The sequence below is a fragment of the Mercurialis annua genome, linkage group LG6 (assembly GCF_937616625.2).
Source record: "Mercurialis annua linkage group LG6, ddMerAnnu1.2, whole genome shotgun sequence".
Classification (NCBI taxonomy): domain Eukaryota; kingdom Viridiplantae; phylum Streptophyta; class Magnoliopsida; order Malpighiales; family Euphorbiaceae; genus Mercurialis; species Mercurialis annua.
Genome location: NC_065575.1, coordinates 15598985 through 15622590, shown reverse-complemented (window position 1 = coordinate 15622590; position 23606 = coordinate 15598985). Strand labels below are relative to the sequence as shown.

Genomic DNA, 23606 nt, shown 5'->3' with positions numbered 1-23606 from the left:
TGATTGTGATGAAAGTTCCATTGCTGTTGTGGAGGCCTATTTACACCTTGAAAACTTGGACCCGATTTTTGAGAGACTTGAGCATTGCCTTGCCCCTCATTTCTCTTCCACGCAAAATTAGGATGGTTTCTCCATCCGGGGTTATAGGTATTCAGGTAGGGTCATTCGCTTGCCGTTGTCCACCAACATAATTCACTTGATCAGTCCATGCTTGGCCCGTGGCAAAACATTCTCCACTATTATGGTTGTAATCTCCATAATGCTCACTTCCCACTTCCACATATGCCACCGGAGCATTCCTCAGAACTACTTGCTTCTTGAGGGCATCCAATTGACTTTGTAGAGAAAAATTCTTAGCTTTCATGACTTCAAACTCTTGTACTTTGTCAAGCGTCATCATTGACTTTTGGGCCTGTGGTCTAGTAATAACCTAAATTTTTGAGGTATTATCTGTAGTGCCACGAGCAATAATCGTAAAGATTAAGAACAAGAAAATCAGATTAGGATTGGATAATAAGGACATAGACCGAAACGGGTCTATTGGAATTATCGTAGAATAATAATTTAAATGGAAAATTATTATGCGATAAATTGGATTTAATCAAGATAGAAAGAGAATAAAATAAAATAAGATGGAAAGCCGAAGCTATTAATATTCACGCCAAGGTCCGTGAAATATTATTAATAAATTATAGTCAAAGTTTCGTAAGTATACGAAATCGTTTTAGAAGAAAGTTTGGCGATTAATTAAGAATAAGGGCTAAAGTGTAAATTAACCACTTTAAGGACTAAAGTGGACTTTTAACCACAAACTTCCAAAGGAAGTTTTGTTTTACTCTATTTTCTCAAGATAAGAAAATAATATCGATAAAGTGGTTATCGATAGTCATTAATATGAAAATTGGACGAAAAAGTGAGAAAAAGTGCAAGTTAGCTCAAAATGGAAATTTGAGCGTTTTTGGCCAAAATTGCCAAAATAAATTATTGGAAAGTAAAGGTATAAGATATGGAATTAAAATTATTTATTTAGAAATAAATAATACGAAATTTATCGAGAATCGAATGATTAAGCGATTAGTGGACTAAATCGGACGAAAGAAAAGTTAGAAATTGAAGCGAAAGGAGGTGGCAACTTAAAGGACTAAAAGAGATACTTTGCCAACATATAAATATCAAAGGCATATGATTTAAGATGAGAAACCCCTCATTTTCAGCAAGCAAAAAACGTGATGATCATCTTCTTCATGAAAGAAAAGTTTCAAATGTCCATAACTTTTTCGTTTCTCATCGGAATTGCGTGATTCTTGCGGCCACGGAACGAGGAAATGATCCTCTACGGATTTATGGTTCCAATTTGAGGTAAGAAAATCAAATTGAATTTAGGGTTTCTGAGTTTAAAATTCTGTTTTGAAGTTTAATTTGGGGCTTTGAATGTTAGGTGTTCATAGATGTTTAAGAGCTTGGATGGAGCAATTTTAATGGTGAATCATGAACATAGACCTTCGGCTTTGGAACTTCAACCAAGGTGAGGAGTTTCTGAAAGTTGTTAGATTTTGATTGATGAATTGAATGGTGATTTGGATAAGGAATTTGGCAAGCATGTTTTGAATAGTGTTTGATGATTGATGCCTTGTAGCTATGGAATTGTTTTGTTGTGAAGTGTAATGATGGAATGAATGTGGAGCTTAGGTTTCGGCCATTTAGATAGGGTGATGCTATTAATGATAATTGATGATAATAAGCATGAATTAAGGATGGCATAGCTGAATTAAGAATAGGTTTTGATTATTTACGTTGAATGAAATTTTGACATGAACATAAGGTACAAGTTCGGCCAAGTTGTGAAGTTCATATCTAAGTGTTTTGAATGATGATTATATATGGAATGCATATGTTTATGATAAATTAATAGTGTCTGGATTGTGTTAATGTTGAAATGTGATATCGATAGGTTAGCCTCGATGCATAATAAGTTGTGGTACGAATCAACGCAAACTAGTTGACGTTTTGCAGAAAGTTGTTATGCAAAACAGCCATGTTGTGAGGACTATATCCGGAGCTGTATAGCTCCAAATCAAGTTCCGTTTGTTGGTACGGAAAATTTGAGATGTTAACTACAATTGTCCAGCTTTAAGTTTTCTGCCTCTAAGATGATCCAATTGAGCAGAACATTTTATTGCTCAGAGCAGGTCTGCAGTTTTAGGACAGCCCTATGTAAAAAACTTATGGGCAAGATTCTGACACCTTCGGGTGCGAATTTCATTCCGAGACCTAAATGAAAGTTGTAGGCGACATTCCGAACTTTAAGAATGTCAATTTTGTTTTGGGGTCGGACCATTTTTAGATAAGAGTTTTGTTAGCCGAAGTAGACTAGAAAAGTAGCTTTTTGATAAATTAGTTATACTTATTAATTTTATTAATTCGTAGTGTTATCGAATTCGTGTAGACCCGACGAGGCGATTACCAACGAAGCTCGAAACGTAAAGATCGAGGTTAACGCTTTGCTGGTTTGAAATATCTGGATTGCAAGTGGTGAGTACACTTTAAATTACTCGATAATATTCATAAAGCTACGTATTTTAATACGAAAAGCTATATGAATATTTATATATTTGAAATGTTTGTTTTTAAATTGTATACGTAAGTGTGTTTCGAAAATGATGTTTTATCGTATTGTGCTATTTTGACAATAACCTAAATAAATGAAAAGAATATATATATGTTTAAACACCGGGGATGGGTAAAGTAATATAATGTGAACCGAACAAAATATAAATAAAAATAATATAGTGCATTCCTATTATGCAAATATTTATAAAGAAACTTAGTACGTTCCTATACATACTATTAATCATAACACACACCCATATGTGCGTGTGTTATTAATGTATGTTGTAGAGTGTTTTGTGCATGTCATGGTCCATAAAAGATCAATACAACAGAACGAAAAATACAAAATCAACTGGAAACGTAAATGGTCCATAAAAGATCAATACAACAGAACGAAAAATACAAAATCAATTGGAAACATAAAATGAGAGTTGTACTATGGTACACCCAATAATAAGAACTAAGATACGAGGTTGGACTCGGTAGAACTATCCCGGGACCCGTATCTCATCCATTCTCGATAATAGTCCTCGGGACTCATACAAAATAAAAAGTAAGTATACGTTGAGAAATTGTACGAACCAAGGTCGCGAAATAATACGGATCAAACACTCCTATTAAATGTCAATAGGAATTATATGAATTGACACTTAAGTTCAAAAGACTTGCAGGGTGCAGAGTCCGAATGCAGACACGAAGGTAACTCGGTTGAACTATCTCGGGACCTGTGTCTGGTGAGTAACTCGGTTGAACTATCTCGGGACTCACAACTTGGGATTAAGTAGTGGCATGAGTAACTCGGTCGAACTATCTCGGGATTGTGCCACATGGTTGAAGGTAACTCGGTTGAACTATCTCGGGACCCAACATAAGGATCAAGTCACAAGAGACTTGCCAATGATTTAATTCGATTTAGAATCACGATGATATAATCTAAGATTTAAGATTCGATTGAAAACTATTGCAACAAAACGAGAAAGAAAAATATCAACACAATAAGAAATCAATGACGTCAAATACGTATAAACTATAAGTTGATGAAATAAACAAAAGAGTATTTTCTATATATAAAATGGGTTTTCAAAGGTTTTAACCCTTTATGTGATATTACGTGTAATTTGGTGAACTCACTCAGTTTTATACTGACCCCGTTGCTCCTCCCATTTTTCAGGGATAGTATGATATGATTTGAAGAGTCAAGCTTCTGAAGTTTTAATTCTCGGAAGTCATTTGCACAAGAAGTAAAAGAAGGTTTTCATTCTAGCGGTCCGCAGTAGTCTAGATGTTTTTGTCTATGTATTTGTATAACGCATTTTCACTCTGATGCTTTTGTAAAATGGGTCACATGTATTTTGATATGTGAAATATGATTTGATTTGCGAAAAATTTACACAGGTTTTTAGGCTTGCTACGGGTTTCGGAGCTACCCCTCCCATTCCCTAGCACCGGTCGCGACTCATAAATTTGGGTCGTGACAAAGTTGGTATCAGAGCAATGGTTTAGTATTCCTAGGCCATTGTTCTAATATGATCGAAGTATCAAAGAGAGTCAGTCAGTACATAAGAACTACTGCGGATTATAGGAATTTCCAGTCATGTCTTTTAAACGCCATCAACGTTTTTATCGATTTTTTTGAAAGTTTTGTGAAAAACGTCCTCTTCCTTATGTGTTATTAGGAGTCGAGTTAGGAGTGTGCATGAGCACAACTTATGTTTTGTGTTTACTCGAGTGAGCAATACGCTTTCGAGTATTTATAGTCTGCGAAGAGTTATATACTCTCGAGACTCATATGATGTATGAATATCGTTATGGACAATGGTTTTGAATTGATTGAATAGTATATGAAAGATGAGATATTTATTGTTTTGCAGCACAATCACTCAGAAGAGTGATATGCTCACAGGTATGTACGCCTATGATAACATATACGATATGTGAAATGTGTGTTTGTGATTGGTTGTTCTGGATAGAACTTGCGGTTATTGATTAGATGATGCTCAATTTAGCTGAGTCTATAGTGAGCGGAATGCTCGCGAGACTTAAAATACGCAAATTAGCCGAAGAAAATCTAGGTGACACTGATTTTCTTGGGATTTGATCAACATAGGTTGTTTATAGATATGCGTAGAGTATGAATAGAACATGTTATGACTAGATGTTCTTGATGTTTGCTAACTCTATGTTAAGCAGAATGATCGCAAGACTTAGGATACGATACGTAGCCAAAGAAAATCTAGGGGACACAGATTTTCTTTGAACTCGATCAACACAGATGCTTGTAGCCATGATAGTAATACGCGTAAAACATATACAGAACGAGTATATATTTTGATGATTTGCTAAGTCTATAATGCATAAAAACACTTCGAAGACTTGCAATATGAGACGTAATCATAGAAGGCCAAAAGGAAGGAGACTTTCCTTAGGTCTAATTTAAGTGGATAATGGTTAGTTGTGATGACTAGTATGTACTATATTTTAAGGTATTCATCGGGATTCCTTTTATATATCCACCATACTATGAACAAAGAGTTATTCGAACGTGTGCCATTGCACAGTAAGTGCATAAGGCCTCGAGATGAAACCAGAAGTAACGAAAGAAAATGTAAACCAGTCCATTTGGTCGGTAGAGGCCAGGGATAAGACGAAGCTTAGAGGAACCTAGTATTGACAAAGTGAGAATGTACAGGCACCAGGAGTGCCGTAACAACCCAGCGATGATAGTAATCATAAATAATAGGAGTAACTGATATGCAGAGCTGTATGCTAATAATAAGATAGTGATACAAGGACAATATCAATATGAAGAGGAAAGATGCAAGGTAGAGATCTGATATTGGCATAAATGAAGTTAAGATTAAAGGAGTCTGGTGGATTAAACGATTCGTTAGATTTTCTAGACGGAGCGGAGCTAATTGCTCGTAATCTTCAAGTGGACAAAGAATAAACGGTAAAATCAATAGAGGTATCGATGAAAGGTTCAACCAAAGATTGGTTTCGACAAGTAATTGGACCGATAAAGAGTCAAACAGTATGGATGGAGTTAGTGACCCGATTTAGGTAATTCTTTTTACTGTTTGCTTTGATTAAGGACAAGCAAGAAAAGAAAATGTCGTTAACTCGATGAGACAAACCAGTCCAAAGATAAGTTATCGAGTTTGATCGATTAAGTGGATTCGCTCACGACTTAATGATAGATTAAGTGTGAGTCTATACAAGAATCGTGGAAGGATTAGGACCACAATCTATGGAAAGACTGACCCAGACCGATAGAGAGAAGTTATTCAGCTTGTCAACAGTGTTAGACAATTGGAAAATGCACTGGTCCATTCTGGCGGAGGTTAAATAAGAAGTAAGCATACGAAGTGTGAACATCACACATTTGGATAAATGAGTAAAATGTTAGTGATAAGCATAAACCAGGAGTTAATGGTATAGTTAATAGTAACCTAAGAGATGAATTCGTCTTGTTGCCAAATGTGAGGATACAGTGAGAAGGGAAGTAAAGTCTAAAGAAGACTTATGCAAATAAGTTATGAGATTCCAATAAGGTGGAAAAGAGGATTCGAACAAGATATTGATCAATAGGATTATGATATCGTGAAGATTATAAAGGATGTTAGTAAGTGCCATAAGAATTGGCAAACTTCTCTGCATGGGTAAGAAGATAAACAAGAGTAAATGGAAGAGAGTTGGTTAACAGACCTGAAACTCAAAAAAAATCAAGATAAGTGATAGGCGTGGATGTAGAGACACTGCCAAAGGTAGCACATGACAAGAAGAGTTGAATGAATTGAAAAATTCATAGAGAATGAATTAAAAAAAAAGTGTTTTTTATAGATTAAGGGACACGATAAAGATTAATTCAAGAATTATGATATGAAATGATTGAGAAGTATAAGAAACGTAAGGAGATCGGAGGTGATATGATTAGACTCATATGAAAGATAAACAAAGAAAGTAGCCAAGAAGACTAGAACCATTGGTTCATTAATCGGAACAAGAAAGTTCCAACTTTGCAAGTTCCATGCACTCGCAATGACGGATGTATGTTTCCAGTAAGGAGAACAAAGTCAATACGTGAGAGATGCAACATCCCATGTGATAGGATACCACGGGTGACACGAACCAACCATCTCCTTAAAGACGGAGTTTGTCGCGACGACTTCTGGTTAGACACAGCCAGATAAGCGATGTAATCAAAACGAACATCATGAAGTCTGAACACTAGAAGCTCGAAAGTGATCTAACCTTTTGAGCTAGTCTAGTGTAAACACGAACACTTAGGACGTACTTTCGAACGACGTCAGAAGCAGACGAGTAGAACTACATCTTTTCATATGCAAAAGATGTATATAGATTGCGAACGGCAGACGACAAACGATAAGAACGAGTAGAAATACAGAGTCTGATGTCGAAAGAAACTGTAAAACCCTTTTTATGAAAATAAAAGTATTTGATTGAAACAAAATGTTTTGAAAAGACGTAATTGTGCCCAGACACGATTCATAACAACATCGTATTGACACGAATAGAATTGCATCACTACAGCCATATTGCATTCACTAATAGGACATGCATCATATACATTGTGTATGTCTGGAAATGAAAAAGAGGAGTGTCATTGCAACTCTTGTGATGAGAGAAGTCATCACACCGGTGCACAATTATGACATGATTTGAGAAATGAAAAGTATCGTGGTTTTAAACGGATGAGTTTTCAAACGTAAGTCTCAGACATGGACTCTGTATATAGAGGCATATGACAAGACTGATCATCTTGTTAGGCCTATATAAGAACGTACGTATGCAAAACGGCGAATAGTATAACGCGATATGAAATGTATCGAAATTTGAATTGTAAATCTTTAAAGCAGTCTCGTATGTTGAATACGAAGACGTCGACACTACTTTACACGTTTGTAAAGTAATAGCGACAGTGCTTAAAGTAAGAGCGAGAGTACCTCGAGAATGGGGGAATCAAACATAGAAGTTAGTTACAAAAGAGACGTGAACCCACGTGCAAGAAGATATTATTGTAGTCGATTGAAGAAAGAGGGATTGATTCATAATGATTGTGAATCAAGGGTCAAGAAATCGTTAGAATTGTTTATGTAAGAAGTTACTCAATAAGTATATCGAGGTACTTTCATCTAAGGATGGTAATAGATCGGAGACACTATAAGACTAACTGTAAAGTCAACAGTTAGTGAATGATTAATTATGACATCAAAGCGGAAGTATGGAAGAAAAAAAAAGAACGATAAGTTATGAATAAAGACTGGTTAAGTAGTATAAGAAGATTATGAAAAATCGAGGACGAATTTTTTTTAAGGGGGGAAGATTGTAATAACCTAAATTTTTGAGGTATTATGTGTAGTGCCACGAGGAATAATCGTAAAGATTAAGAACGAGAATATCGAATTAGGATTGGATAATAAGGACTTAGACCGAAATGGGTCTATTGGAATTATCGTAGAATAATAATTTAAATGGAAAATTATTATGCGATAAATTGGATTTAATCAAGATAGAAAGAGAATAAAATAAAATAAGATGGAAAGCCAGAGCTATTAATATTCACGCCAAGGTCCGTGAAATATTATTAATAAATTATCGTCACAGTTTCGTAAGTATACGAAATTGTTTTAGAAGAAAGTTTGGCGATTAATTAAGAATAAGGGCTAAAGTGTAAATTAACCACTTTAAGGACTAAAGTGGACTTTTAACCACAAACTTCCAAAGGAAGTTTTGTTTTACTCTATTTTCTCAAGATAAGAAAATAATATCGATAAAGTGGTTATCGATAGTCATTAATATGAAAATTGGACGAAAAAGTGAGAAAAAGTGCAAGTTAGCTCAAAATGGAAATTTGAGCGTTTTTGGCCAAAATTGCCAAAATAAATTATTGGAAAGTAAAGGTATAAGATATGGAATTAAAATTATTTATTTAGAAATAAATAATACGAAATTTATCGAGAATCGAATGATTAAGCGAATAGTGGAATAAATCGGACGAAAGAAAAGTTAGAAATTGAAGCGAAAGGAGGTGGCAACTTAAAGGACTAAAAGAGATACTTTGCCAACATATAAATATTAAAGGCATATGATTTAAGATGAGAAACCCCTCATTTTCAGCAAGCAAAAAACGTGATGATCATCTTCTTCATGAAAGAAAAGTTTCAAATGTCCATAACTTTTTCGTTTCTCATCGGAATTGCGTGATTCTTGCGGCCACGGAACGAGGAAAGGATCCTCTACGGATTTATGGTTCCAATTTGAGGTAAGAAAATCAAATTAAAGTTAGGGTTTCTGAGTTTAAAATTCTGTTTTGAAGTTTAATTTGGGGGTTTGAATGTTAGGTGTTCATAGATGTTTAAGAGCTTGGATGGAGCAACTTTAATGGTGAATCATGAACATAGACCTTCGGCTTTGGGACTTCAACCAAGGTGAGGAGTTTCTGAAATTTGTTAGATTTTGATTGATGAATTGAATGGTGATTTGGATAAGGGATTTGACAATTGCATGTTTTGAATAGTGTTTGATGATTCATGCCTTGTAGCTATGGAATTGTTTTGTTGTGAAGTGTAATGATGGAATAAATGTGGAGCTTAGGTTTCAGCCATTTAGATAGGGTGATGCTATCAATGATTATTGATGATAATAAGCATGAATTAAGGATGGCATAGCTGAATTAAGAATAGGTTTTGATTATTTACGTTGAATGAAATTTTGACATGAACATAAGGTACAAGTTCGGCCAAGTTGTGAAGTTCATGTCTAAGTGTTTTGAATGATAATTATATATGGAATGCATATGTTTATGATAAAGTAATAGGGGCTGGATTGTGTTAATGTTGAAATGTGATATCGATAGGTTAGCCTCGATGCATAATAAGTTGTGATACAAATCAACGCAAACTAGTTGACGTTTTGCAGAAAGTTGCTATGCAAAACAGCCATGTTGTGAGGACTATATCCGGAGCTGTATAGTATTATAATGTGAACCGAACCAAATATAAATAAAAATAATATAGTACATTCCTATTATGCAAATATTTATAAAGAAACTTAGTACGTTCCTATACGTACTATTAATCATAACAAACACCCATATGTGCGTGTGTTATTAATGTATGTTGTAGAGTGTTTTGTGCATGTCATGGTCCATAAAAGATCAATACATCAGAACGAAAAATACAAAATCAACTGGAAACATAAATGGTCCATAAAAGATCAATACAACAGAACGAAAAATACAAAATCAATTGGAAACATAAAATGAGAATTGTACTATGGTACACCCAATAATAAGAACTAAGATACGAGGTTGGACTCGGTAGAACTATCCCGGGACCCGTATCTCATCCATTCTCGATAATAGTCCTCGGGACTCATACGAAATAAAAAGTAAGTATACGTTGAGAAATTGTACGAACCAAGGTTGCGAAGTAATACGGAACAAACACTCCTATTAAATGTCAATAGGAATTATATGAATCGACACTTAAGTTCAAAAGACTTGCAGGGTGCAGAGTCCGAATGCAGACACGAAGGTAACTCGGTTGAACTATCTCGGGACCTGTGTCTGGTGAGTAACTCGGTTGAACTATCTCCGGACTCACAACTTGGGATTAAGTAGTGGCATGAGTAACTCGGTCGAACTATCTCGGGACTGTGCCACATGGTTGAAGGTAACTCGGTTGAACTATCTCAAGACCCAACCATAAGGATCGGTTTAAACTATTTATGCGGAAATTTGAATAACTTAAGTAATAGTTATAAAAAAAATTAAAATATAAAGTTATATTTAAGTAATAGTTATAGTCACCAAAGTGACTTAACTTTTAAAGGCTACTTAAATAATTTATATATATTTCAATTATTTATGATCAAAGAATGACATAAAAAAAATAGATTATAAAATAATTGAAATTATTAATTATAAATTCTAGGAGGTTATCCAAAGATGAACCATTGATTATAATTAATAAAAATGAAAAAAATTTATTAACATATTTAATAAATATGGATGTATATCTAAAGATAACATACATGTTTATTTGAATATGTTTAATTATTTGTTAAAGTTATCCATATTTAATTATTATAGTTTGATGTTATATATTTAAGGATCATCCAAAGGTGAACTTAAATATATAGATTATTGTTATATGTTTGAATCCGATGAAAAGAACTCAAATTATTAAATAAGTGAAAATGTTTGCAGCTATGACCAACATTTTTGCTTTGGGAAATGGATTGATTAAGTTCAACGGATTGAACTTTTCTGAATGGAACGAGCAGATTGAGTCCAACTAGGCGTAATGGATTTAGACCTAGCTTTGTTTACTGATGAAAAGCCTGTTGTAGCCACTAAGGCTAGTTCTGAAATTGAAAAGCCTCTTTATGAGGCTTGGAAAAGATCAAACCGGTTGGCATTAAACTTATTAAGAATGACAATGGCAGAAAATGTTAATCTGTCGATTCCTAAAACAGATTGTGCTAAGGATTTTATAAAGAAAATCAAGGAGTATTCACAATCAGACATTACTGATAAGTCTATTATGGGAACTCTGATGAGTGAGCTGACAACAAAGAAATTTGATTGGTCAAAACCAATTCATGATCATGTAACCTCAATGACCAACTTAGCCGCCAAACTTAAGGGAATGGAAATGGATGTGAGTGAATCCTTCCTCGTACAATTCATTATCAACTCTCTTCCTCCTGAATTTGGACAGTTCCAGGTAAACTATAACATACTTAAGGAGAAGTGGAACCTACAGGAAATGAAGGCTATGCTAATTCAGAAAGAAGGGAGATTAGGAAAATTGAAGGATCACACCATCCATTTTTATGTTTATAATGAGGCTAGAAGCAGCAAAGGTAAGCCGGGAAAGAAACAGAAAGGCAAGGGTAAGACTCCTTTAAAAGTAAACGAGGGTCAAATCCAAAAGGAGAAGATTTGTTTCTTTTGCAAGAAACCTGGACACTTCAAAAAGGATTGCCATAAACGAAATGCATGATTTGAAAAGAAAGGTAAATATATTGTTTATGTATGCTTTGAATCAAATTTAATTGAAGTGCCCAATAATACTTGGTGGTTAGATTCTGGTGCCAATACTCACGTGTCACGTATAATGCAGCGATTCCTTGCAATCCAGACTTTAGAAGGAACTGAGAAGTTCCTTTATATGGCCAACAGAATGAAAGCACGAATAGAAGGAATAGGGACGCATAGATTGAAAACGTGTCTCTATGTTCATGGATGTGCCAAGAATTTAATTTCTATTTCAAAGTTGGATGAATGTAATTTTCATTTTAAGATTGGTAATGGTTGTTTTTCTATGTAAAACATCAGTACTATTATGGTTGTGGTACATTAATTGATGGTCTATATCGTGTCAATCTTGATGTTAATTTTATTGAATCTTTGTTTTATATTGATCATAAAATTGGTAGTAAACGTAGTGCATATAACGAATATTCTGCTTTCTTATGGCATCAAAGATTAGGTCACATATCTAGAGAAAGGTTAATAAGGTTAATCAAAAGTGAAATTTTACCCCAACTAGATTTTAGTGATTGGGATGTGTGTGTGGATTGTATCAACGGTAAACAAACCAAACACATATTAAAGAATTCGGCCACAAGAAGTACTAAATTGCTCGAGTTAATACACACTGACATTTGTGGTCCATTTAATATTTCGTCTTGGGGCGGTGAAAAGTATTTCATTACCTTTATTGACGATTATTCACGTTATTGTTATCTATATTTATTGCATGAAAAGTCTTAATCATTAGACATGTTAAAAGTGTTTATTAATGAGGTTAAAAGGCAACTAGATATAAAAGTTAAAGTTTTGAGGTCTGATAGAGGTGGTGAATATTATGGAAAATATGATGAAAGTTGACAATGTCCTGGTCCATTTGCAAAATTTCTTGAAAGTCGGGGTATTTGTGCACAGTATACAATACCCGGTACACCACAACAAAATGGTGTAAGTGAAAGGCGGAATCGTACTCTTATGGAAGCATGATGAGTTATAGTAATGTGCCTTTATCTTTATGGATGCATGCATTAAAGACAGCAGTATATTTTCTTAATAGGGTTCCAAGTAAGGCAGTTCCACTAACACCTTATGAAATGTGGACAGGAAGGAAACCTAACTTAAGGCATTTAAATGTATGGGGTTGTTAAGCAGAAGTGAGGATTTACAATCCTCATGAAAAGAAACTTGACGAAAGAACCATTAGTGGTTGTTTCATAGGATACCCAGAAAAGTCTAAAGGCTACATATTTGCTGTCCTAACCATACAACGAGAATAATTGAATCTGGTATTGCAAGGTTCATTGAGAATGGGGAGAATAGTGGGAATGACAAACCACGAAAAGTGAATATTCAAGAGATTCAAATAGAACAGAATCCAACCCTTGATATCTCTTCTAGAATTGTCGTTCCTTATGTTGTATCACAGTCACACAACATACAAGAACAACAAGTGAATATTCCAAACACACCACTAGAGAATGTTCTCAATGAACCAATTGACAATGTTGAAGTTGCAAATGAGGAGAATATACTACAAGAACGGGCATTGCGTAGATCTGTGAGAGATAAAAGACCAGCAATTTCAAATGATTATGTGGTATATTCACTTGAACATAAATGCGACTTAAGCATTGATAAAGATCCAGTTTCATTTGAGGAAGCCATAAAATGTGAAAATTTTGAAAAGTGGTTAAGTGATATGAAAGAAGAATTAAAATCAATGGATAACAATAAAGTCTGGGATTTGATTCAGTTGCCTAAAGGATCCAAGCAAGTTGGATGTAAATGGGTCTTTAAGACCAAAAGGGATTGTAAAGGCAATATTGATAAATATAAAGCTAGACTTGTCACCAAATGTTATACTAAGAAAAAGGGCATTGACTACATAGAGACTTTCTCTCCAGTATCAAAGAAAGACTCTTTAAGAATTGTTATGGCTTTGGTGGCTCATTATGATTTAGAGCTTCATAAATGAATGTGAAAACCGCTTTTCTTAATGGTGACTTAGAAGAAGAAGTGTATATGGATCAACCTGAGGGTTTTATCTCTTCGGGTGCTGAAGGTATGGTGTGTAAATTAAAGAAGTCAATATATGGTTTGAAACAAGCTTCTAGACAATGGTACATTAAGTTTAATGATACCATCTTGTCATACGGTTTTATAGAGAACACGGTTGATCGGTGTATCTATATCAAAGTTAGTGGGAGCAAGTTCATAATGTTAGTACTATATGTTGACGATATACTCTTAGCAGCCAATGACTTGGGTATGTTACATGATGTAAAGAAATACCTCTCTAGTAATTTTGAAATGAAAGATATGGGTGAGGCATCCTATGTGATTGGAATAGAAATATTTCGTGATAGATCACAAGGATTGTTGGGATTGTCTCAGAAAGGATACATAAAGAAAATATTAGAGAGATTTAGAATGGAAAGTTGCTCATCAACTAAAGTTGCAATTCAGAAAGAAGACAAATTTAGCAAAATGCAATGTCCAAAGAATGATTTGGAAAGAAAAGAAATGGATAAGATTCCTTATGCTTTAGTGGTCGGTAGTCTTATGTATGCTCAGACAAGCACTAGACCAGACATTAATTTTGCTGTTGGAATGTTAGGTCGTTATCAAAGTAATCCTGGTTTGGATCATTGGAAAGCAGCAAACAAAGTACTTAGATATTTACAAGGCACTAAGGATCACATGCTTACATGTAGACACCAAGTAAGCCATGGATCAAGGTATGATTTATTTAATGTTATTGTGTTATTAAATCTTAAAACTCTAATATAATTGTGTTGATTTAATTTTGTAATTGCGATTAAATGGGAAAATAATATATGTGTTTCTTACAATAGTTAGAAACATATTATTATTTTAAAGATAATATATATAAACTAACACAAGGGGCCGGTTTTGGGTTAAGTTATCCTAAAGCCCTAAGTTCCGCTCTCTCGAGTTTAAAACTAGAAAAATTGAAATAAATTAACCAACCGAAATCTAAATCGCCCTAGCGTAATTAGATGTTGATTAAACTAACAAATTATAATTAATAAAGTAAACTTTAAAGACCACCTAATTCCTAAACCGCCCTAGTATGATTAAGTCCTAGGTTCATGGTTGGTCAGGTCCGTCTAACTAATTGAACCTAGCCTAATTAAGTAGACTAAAATCCTAGATTAATATATCACACTAATCTAGGCATTAGGAGCACTAAACCACAGCAAACCAAAAGCCAATCACAACCCTAATCCTATTCAACTAACAAGCTTACATTAATAACCCCTAAACAAGGGGTTTAGCCAACCATAACTAATCTAGCATTAAGCACTAAATAATAATTAATAAACATATTAAATGTAAGAAGAGTTACCTTAAGTAATAAGTAGAGCACTAGCATAAACAAGATAATGAAGAACAATAACAAAAACTTGCATTAAAGTGGGTGTAAATCCCAAAATTTGGAAATTGTATCAAGAACACTAAACAAAGAAATATGCTCCAAGAACAAAGGAATTATACCTACTTTTTACTTGAATTTCACAATGATAGAGTTATGACCTAAAATAGAGCTAAATGATTTATATAGCAATCCCTAAAAGGAAATAAAAGACATCATATTACATGAGTGTTTGGCAAAATAAGGAAGTGGGTCTCAAATCTTGTATCTTCAAATTTTGAACTATGAGCCCAAATAATAACCCTTGTCTCGATCGAGACAATCATTTAAGGGTGTGTCTCGATCGAGAAAAGCCTCTCCAAAAGCTACAGCCTCAATTCTTCCTACTGTCTCGATCGGGACACTTCCTTGAGTGTCTGTCTCGATCGAAACATGCTGATTCTTTCTGAAGAGCTCGCTCCTTTGCTTCTTTGACGATTCTTTCCCTTTCTTTTGCCAAAAACAATCCAAAACACTTCAATGCCCTGAAAAGATCAAACACCTAATAAGGTACTCAATTAATCCTCAAAATACACGGAAAATAGCATAAAAGAATAATGAAACGACTCAAGTAAATAGGAGTATTTTACTCCTATCAAAATCGTCAAATCTGTAGCTCGTCGATAAGTCTACAACAATCGCAATTCAAATACGCTTAAATATGATAAACGTATAACCAATATTTAGAATCCTAAGTTATCAATTTAGTTTTGACTTATTAACCTTGACTTGCTTTCTTTAATTTCATTAAAATCCCTTAAGATTATATTCTTTAATATCGACGTTAACTTTTTAAGCTTTGATGGTTTTCATTTAAAACCCATAACGTACTTAATCGTTTTAAATACGTATAACCCAGATATCATTTTAAAGCTTTTATCCAAAACTATAGAAACCATAAATTTATTTAAACTTTATAACTCTACTTATAACATTTTTTTACGTACACTTTGCATTTTACATTTTATACTTAAAACGCATATTCCATAACTCGTATACCTTAGCATTTTAAAGTATAAAAAAGCCCCAACTCATCATATAAAACCATTTTCAAATCGATAAAACCTTAGTCCATTATTCGTTCTCAAACTATTTTACATTCAATTCAAAACTAGCTTCCGCAACTTGACGTTTTCGTCAAACTTTAACATCGTTTGGACCTTGAGGAAGGGGTAACTTTATCCCCTTCCTCCTACGCTTCCCTCCCCTATTTTATTAGGGAGAGGGACTGCTCAGCTCTGGTGCTTCGCGCCAAAGACGTAGCTCGGCGCCACTTTGTATTCAGCACGGAGGTGCGCCTGCTGGACTTCCATGTCCAGCATGTCGGTCCATTAGAGCCTCCTCCGGCCACCTTTTCTCAAACCCTCAAGCATACAATCCGTGGAACAACTCTCACCTCACATCAAGAAACATAAAATCAACTCTAAACCAACCAATTATACATCAAAGACACCATTTCTAACTCTTTAATCATCAACTTCACCAAGTTTATTCAAAACAGAAAATTGTGAAATAACACTTGATATAAATAACGATTCCTACCTTGAATTTATGGGCTTGATGAATAGCTCCCACTCTCCTCTTTCCATAGCCGTGAAAATCACCTCAATTAGACCAAAATTGATGAAGTTATGGTGACTAGATAATTAAGTTGCATGTAGCTTCAAGGAGGAAGATGATCTTTTGCTTTGAGAGCTGAGAAAAATATGAGTTTCTGGTCTAAATTCAAACGAATTTCCTTTTATATTTATGGCAAAAGAGTCCCATTTAATCCTTAAAATTGCCACATCCTCGCTCTTTAATTCGTAAATTTTCTTTTGTCCAATTTAGTCCGTCGTTAGCTTAATTGTTCGAACTCGATAAATTTCATATTATTTTTGTTCAAATAAATAATATCACCTTAATACCTCATAATTCGTTTGATAATTTATTTTAGCAATTTTTGGCTAAATACTCTCAAAATTAAATTTGAGCTAAATTGCACTTTTTCTCACTTTTTCCTTTCAAATTTTGGTTTAACAAATATCGATATCCAATTATTCGATATTATTTTTATATATACTAATTTCCGTCAATAATCCATTTAAATTATATTTTCCGGGAATTAATATATTATTTTCCAATTTTGAGCTTAAATACACTTTTAATCCACTTCTCCATATTTTTTTTAATCCAATTCAATTTTTTTCATGAAATTTTAATATTGAAATTTTATTATCAAAATTCACTATCTCTCTACTCAGGTCCTTTTTTATTTAATTATTCTGCTAATTTTTTTATTTTTCTCATTTCAATCCTTTCAAATGAGACACACCGTTTACTTTAGAGACAACAAATTTTCGGGGTATTACATTCTTCCCCCTTAGTAAAAATTCGTCCTCGAATTTTCAAAAATCTTTATTCCATTATCCTGGTACCAACGTTACTGTTCCTTATAGCTGTGGTACTTTACTCGTACCGTATCATTCTTTATACTAACATTTAACTATCTTATACCAACTTTAACCATCCTTTTTAATAATATTAGGTATTACTCAAACTTTATTTGATTATTTTAATAATCCTCTTGGTTGACTTGACATTTTAAGTCAACTTGGACTTGTCAAAAATTTCTCTTTTTAGCCTACTTCGGCTATCCAAATCGCTTATCCAAAAGCGTCTGTTTAAAAAATAAAATTGGTATCCTTACAATCTATAACGTGGTCTACAACTTTCAACTTCGCGTTGAGATTCAAACTCGATGATATTGGAAATTGGCCTCAAAATTGTCTCCTTGAGCTGATTTTGGAGTTTGCCAAATTGTTGTTATCACTTTGATTATTCATTTACTAAATTAGTCAACAGTTAGATTTATACAATCATTTATAGGTTATCCTTATTGTTGTCTTATGGTAATTACGAATACTTTTCCTTTTATACCAATCGTGCACTTGATGGCCTCCTGAGATTGAATCTCATAAAGAGGAATACTTAGCGAGTATTACTTAATATGTTTAGCTTCCTGATAACAAGACAAATAAACCGACCTCAATAAGAGGCACTTCACAACCAAATATAAAGAAATAACCGAGAAGAGGCAGGAAAACCAAGAAAGACGCAACCGGAATAAACAACCAAATAAAAGACACAATCCGAAACATGTCAACACATATAAAGAAACCGAGAAAGCCACAATCCGAAAGAAGCCAACTCATATACAATAATCAAGATCATGGCTACTCCACCCTCAGATAAAACTGATCAAAACACCTGACAGACCACATCTCGGATTCACCGAACACAACCACTATGGTAATCACGAGACAAACTAAACAGAAAGTACCCTGACATTCTCTGCTGTCCCTGCACAGACAAAGAGAAAATGTCAGACCTGTCGGCCCAGAAAAAGAGAAACAAAGGAACAATATAAAAGGTTTAGAAAAAGTAGGTAAAAAGGTTAATTCTCTTTTTCTCTCAACTCTTAACTCTCTTTCACTTCTTATTCTTTCTCTCAATAAAATACCTATTGACTTGACCGTCGGAGTGGTTTGCCGGAATCCCCTTCCGGCACCCTTCTAACGGTTGTATTGTGCCTTTCAGGTACGATCGTGAAGCTGCCACCGGATCAGAGAGTCATCGCCATTCCGCAAGTTATCACTTCCATCTTTCATGGGATATTTCTTATCTCTCGATCCCTTAACTTTACTCGTCCTTATCGAATCAGTAGCATATTCATTATCGTCCTATGACTTCTTTTTTATTTCCTTTCTATATCTTCCAATCATTTTGTAAGTCTTATTTCAATGTCTTTCGATCACTTTATCCATTTTACTCCAATGTACATGTCATATATGTCATCCTTTGGTTCTAATGAACGTAGGATTAATAGCTCCCTCGTCATCGTCTATCAAAGTTCTTATCGTTGTCGTATTGTATTTCTCGATCCCTTTGCACTTCTCCTCTTAATATTTCCAACATCGACTATCGATAGAACGTCAAAATTTATTTCATTTCTAACTTATAGATGTATTGTACTCTTGATCACGTATACATCTCAATATTAAACAATTAGTGACATTTAATTTTTCCATAAGGTTAATCTTGTGTTCTCGTGCAGTCCATACATTTGGCTCTTTCCTTTTGCGGCTATATCTAATACGCATTCTCTTATATCACTTCAATCTTTATGCTGGGCGTCTTTCAGCCAAACTAACTCGTTACAATCTATTTTCTTTCTTGTTTACTTTTATCGATTACTACGCATTATGTGCGTATTGTTCAATTCTTCTTACTACACATGATCTTCCCATGGCCCGTATTCTTTTTGGGTCTTTAGCTTTTCCTCTTTTCGCTTTACACATTCAATTTTTAGCCTCATCTCAGTTTTCCGTGAGTACCAACCTTAGGTGTCTTACCGATAACTTACAAATCTCGCATCGATCAATCGCAATAGTACTTGTTATTTACATCTGAGTTTCTTACAAAACAAATACATTTCAAACCTTGCTGGCCGACCAGTCTTTCAAACTTTTCTTTCGATTCAAATACTTTTACTTTAAATTGTTAGAAAACATTAGTACAATTGTAGCGCAGAGTGATTACACCTTTCATCACTAAAGAGTTGCTCGGTAAAATCACATTTTAACAATTTTTACACGAGTATGATGCATGGTCTACATTTTGAAGATGTATTATATATATATATATATATATATATATATGTGTGTGTGTGTATGTGTGTGTGTGTGTGAGTGTGTGTGTGTGTGTGTGTGTCTATGTGTATGTGTATGTGTGTGTGTGTGTCTATACTCGTATGCATTACTAACGTGATTATGACATTGCCACATATGATGTCTAAGCACAGTTGTACAGTTAAATCATATAATTTCCTTCCTTGAAAACAATCGTAAGTCCCTTTACATTACACACCTTGCGACATTAATGGTTTTCGTTATTCTTTATTGGGGTTTATTATAATTTCCATAATTGGATTTTTGTTATTCTTTAACACTTATCTAAGTGTTTTATGGCTAATGCCATTCTTTTCTAGCATTTCTAAACGAATGTTTTTATTTCCCGTCTTCGATACGCATCCATCTTTATACTTCACCATCTCGATCATCTTCTTACATCACTTAGCCCTTAGGCGCGCGGATCGATCTTTCTTAGTATCCCTTCTTTAATATCGTTTACCATTTTCATGGTAATTACAACGCTATACATGGAATTATGTTTCACGGCGTTATGTATGTTATGTATTTTATGTATTTTCCATTCAATTCTTGTATAAGAAACTACGTTTAGGATAAAGTCTATAAGCGCGAGTTTTTTTACTCGTACCATATCATTCTTTATACTAACATTTAACTATCTTATAACAACTTTAACCATCCTTTTTAATAATATTAGGTATTAATCAAACTTTATTTGATTATTTTAATAATCCTCTTGGTTGACTTGACATTTTAAGTCAACTTGGACTTGTCAAAAATTTCTCTGTTTAGCCTACTTCGGCTATCCAAATCGCTTATCCAAGCGTCTGTTTACAAAATAAAATTGGTATCCTTACAATCTATAACGTGGTCTACAACTTTCATTTAGACTTCGAGTTGAGATTCAAACTCGATGATATTGGAAATTGGCCTCAAAATTGTCTCCTTGAGCTGATTTTGGAGTTTGCCAAACTGTTGTTATCACTTTATTATTCATTTACTAAATTAGTCAACAGTTAGATTTATAGGCTATCCTAATTGTTGTCTTATGGTAATTACGAATACTTTTCCTTTTATACCAATCGTGCACTTCATGGCCTCCTGAGATTGAATCTAATGAAGAGGAATACTTAGCGAGTATTACTTAATATGTTTCGCTTCCTTATAACAAGACAAATAAACCGACCTCAATAAGAGGCACTTCACAACCAAATATAAAGAAATAACCGAGAAGAGGCAGGAAAACCGAGAAAGACACAATCGGAATAAACAACCAAATAAAAGACACAATCCGAAACAAGTCAACACATATAAAGCAACCGAGAAAGCCATAATCCGAAAGAAGCCAACTCATATACAGTAACCAAGATCATGGCTACTCCACCGTCGGATAAAACCGATCAAATCACCCGACGGTCCACATCTTGGATTCACCGAACACAACCACTATGGTAATCAGGAGACAAACTGAACAGAAAGTGCCCTAAACATCTACTCACTACTGCAGCGCTAGGAAGTAAATCTTACATCTGATCATACTTTTAGAACCATTGCAGACTTCCAAAATAAGAATGGAAGCCCAATACTTCAATTACTTTCCTGAAACAAAATATGGGGGCAGGGGGGGGGGGGGGGGTCAGCTAACGCTGAGTGAATATACATCAATAATGGGATTACTAAAAGTCAACATCGCATTTTACATGTTTCAAGAAATTTATCCGTTGAACCCCTAATCTTATTCCTGATACATTACCTATACCACTTATATTCATATCATTTATTCTCATATCAGATCATATTATCCAAGTGGTATCGTCTCTTAATCATCAAGTGTGGGTCCCGAGATAATTTACCGAGCCCGTAGCCCGATATAATTCACAGAGTTACCCAATAGACCTAGGTCTTGAGATAATTCACCGAGCCCGTTGCTCGAGATAATTTACCTAGTATATCCTACGGTCTATTTCATTCATGTCGTCTTTATGAGGTAACATACACGACTCATTCACTTTCCATTTTGAACATAATACTTTCCACTTTATACGCGCACACACACACACACACACACACACACACACACACACACACACACACATATATATATATATATGGTTAGACCATTACAACTCTGGTGATCACACAGCCTATTGACACCCAATATGTAGCTCGTTTCCCCCGAATCATATACTAATTTTCACAACTTATTAATCGATATTTTGATTCATAATATTCATATACATAACGAGAAAATAACTTATCATGAAATGCATTTTAGTACTAATATGTATGATAACATAAAATAGCTATATCGTATAATACGCAAGAGTAGTGTATACTCACTACTTGCTATCTATTGCCTTCGACAATAGTAAAGCACTGTCATGTTCTTTGCGTTCCGAATCCCGTTGATAGTCGTCTTATCGAGTCTACGCAAATTTGATAATAGTACGAATTAATAACATTCTAGCTATAATTAATTAATTTGAAACTAGGTTTCTAGCCAACGTTGGCTTTCGAAACCGCTTAATTGAAATAGCTCGAACTCAAAATAAATTGGAAATTTCCATAGTCTGCAACATTGTCTATAACTTTTATTTATACTCGAACTTTATTCGACATCTCAGAAGTCTCCAAAATTTTGCTCGAACTTAGCTTCCTAAAGCGTCCTATTTATTCCATGATTTTCGACCAACTTTGAGCTATTAAAACCGTTTCTTAAAGTCGTCAAAACTCTAAATAAAAATGACATTCCTAAAGTTTGGAATGTCACCTACAATATTTGTTGAGACTTTAGTTTGGAAATAGCGTTCAGAAGTGTCATAAACTAGCCCTAAAGTTACTATTCCGGATTGTTTTCAAAAACTTGCGAATTAACCTTTATGGGCTGCTGTGTTTACAGCCAATTTGCTGCTGTTCTGCCACAGTTATGGCATAAGCTATTCAGGACTTCCGTTCTCTATTTTACAACGAATAAAACAACACCAAAACCGACTCATTCCGACATTCTGTTAGCTCACAATCTTATTTCAAAGTTTGCTACTTAAACATATTTTATCAATTATCAAAGCAGTTTTTAAATTAATCAAAACACAACTAATTCATTTTTAAATCCAACATTTCCGAAGCCTATATACTTTTTGACTTTAATAACTCTTATACTACAGTTCTGACTCTTCAATTTATTTTATTGGCCATATTTTCCAGAATTTTAATATTTTTCAAAGTGACTAACTAGGCAACTTTGAGCCAATAAACGACATATTAAAAAATGTATGAACCCCAAACAAATTATACATTTCTATTCTCTGATATACCGTTTACATTAATCGTTGAGGACTGAATGAATTTCGACGGACATACGAGCGGCTGGGGACAGCTAAAACAGCCCCCCTTGGGCTGTCTACTGCTGGGCAGAAATCTGCCCAGTAGATTTCCAGCAACCTGCCCTGGTGAGCAGCCCTGTTATGCTCAATGGAGCAGGCTGGTTCTGCTCGCCGGAGCAGAACCGCCACGTCTACCTCATAGTCCGACATACCGACGGCACATCCGACCACATTTCCGACAATTAAACCGACTTTAAACCGACCAAAACGCAGCTAAATTCAGCCCCTTGATATGTTCAAAAACAGTTTGTATGCTTAACTTTAACTCAACCAAAACTCAATCAAACTTCATCAGAACACGTCAAAACCTTCATGAATCATGTAATTGAGCTTCATCGTATGGCTTATAGCTGAAGTGAATTACTCCAAGATTCACCATCAAACTTCAAATTCTTGACTCCAAAAACCGTAACTGATCATCCTAGCAC

The 23606-nt window shown here is 34.5% G+C and overlaps 1 long non-coding RNA gene across 1 annotated transcript; it reads left to right on the top strand.

Moving 5' to 3' along the window:
* The first annotated feature begins 1213 nt into the window (after positions 1–1213).
* Positions 1214–2535, top strand: LOC126686403 (uncharacterized). Its single transcript, XR_007643953.2, has 3 exons — positions 1214–1359; positions 1449–1525; positions 2447–2535. It is a non-coding gene; the product is annotated as an uncharacterized LOC126686403 (long non-coding RNA).
* The last annotated feature ends 21071 nt before the right edge of the window (positions 2536–23606 follow it).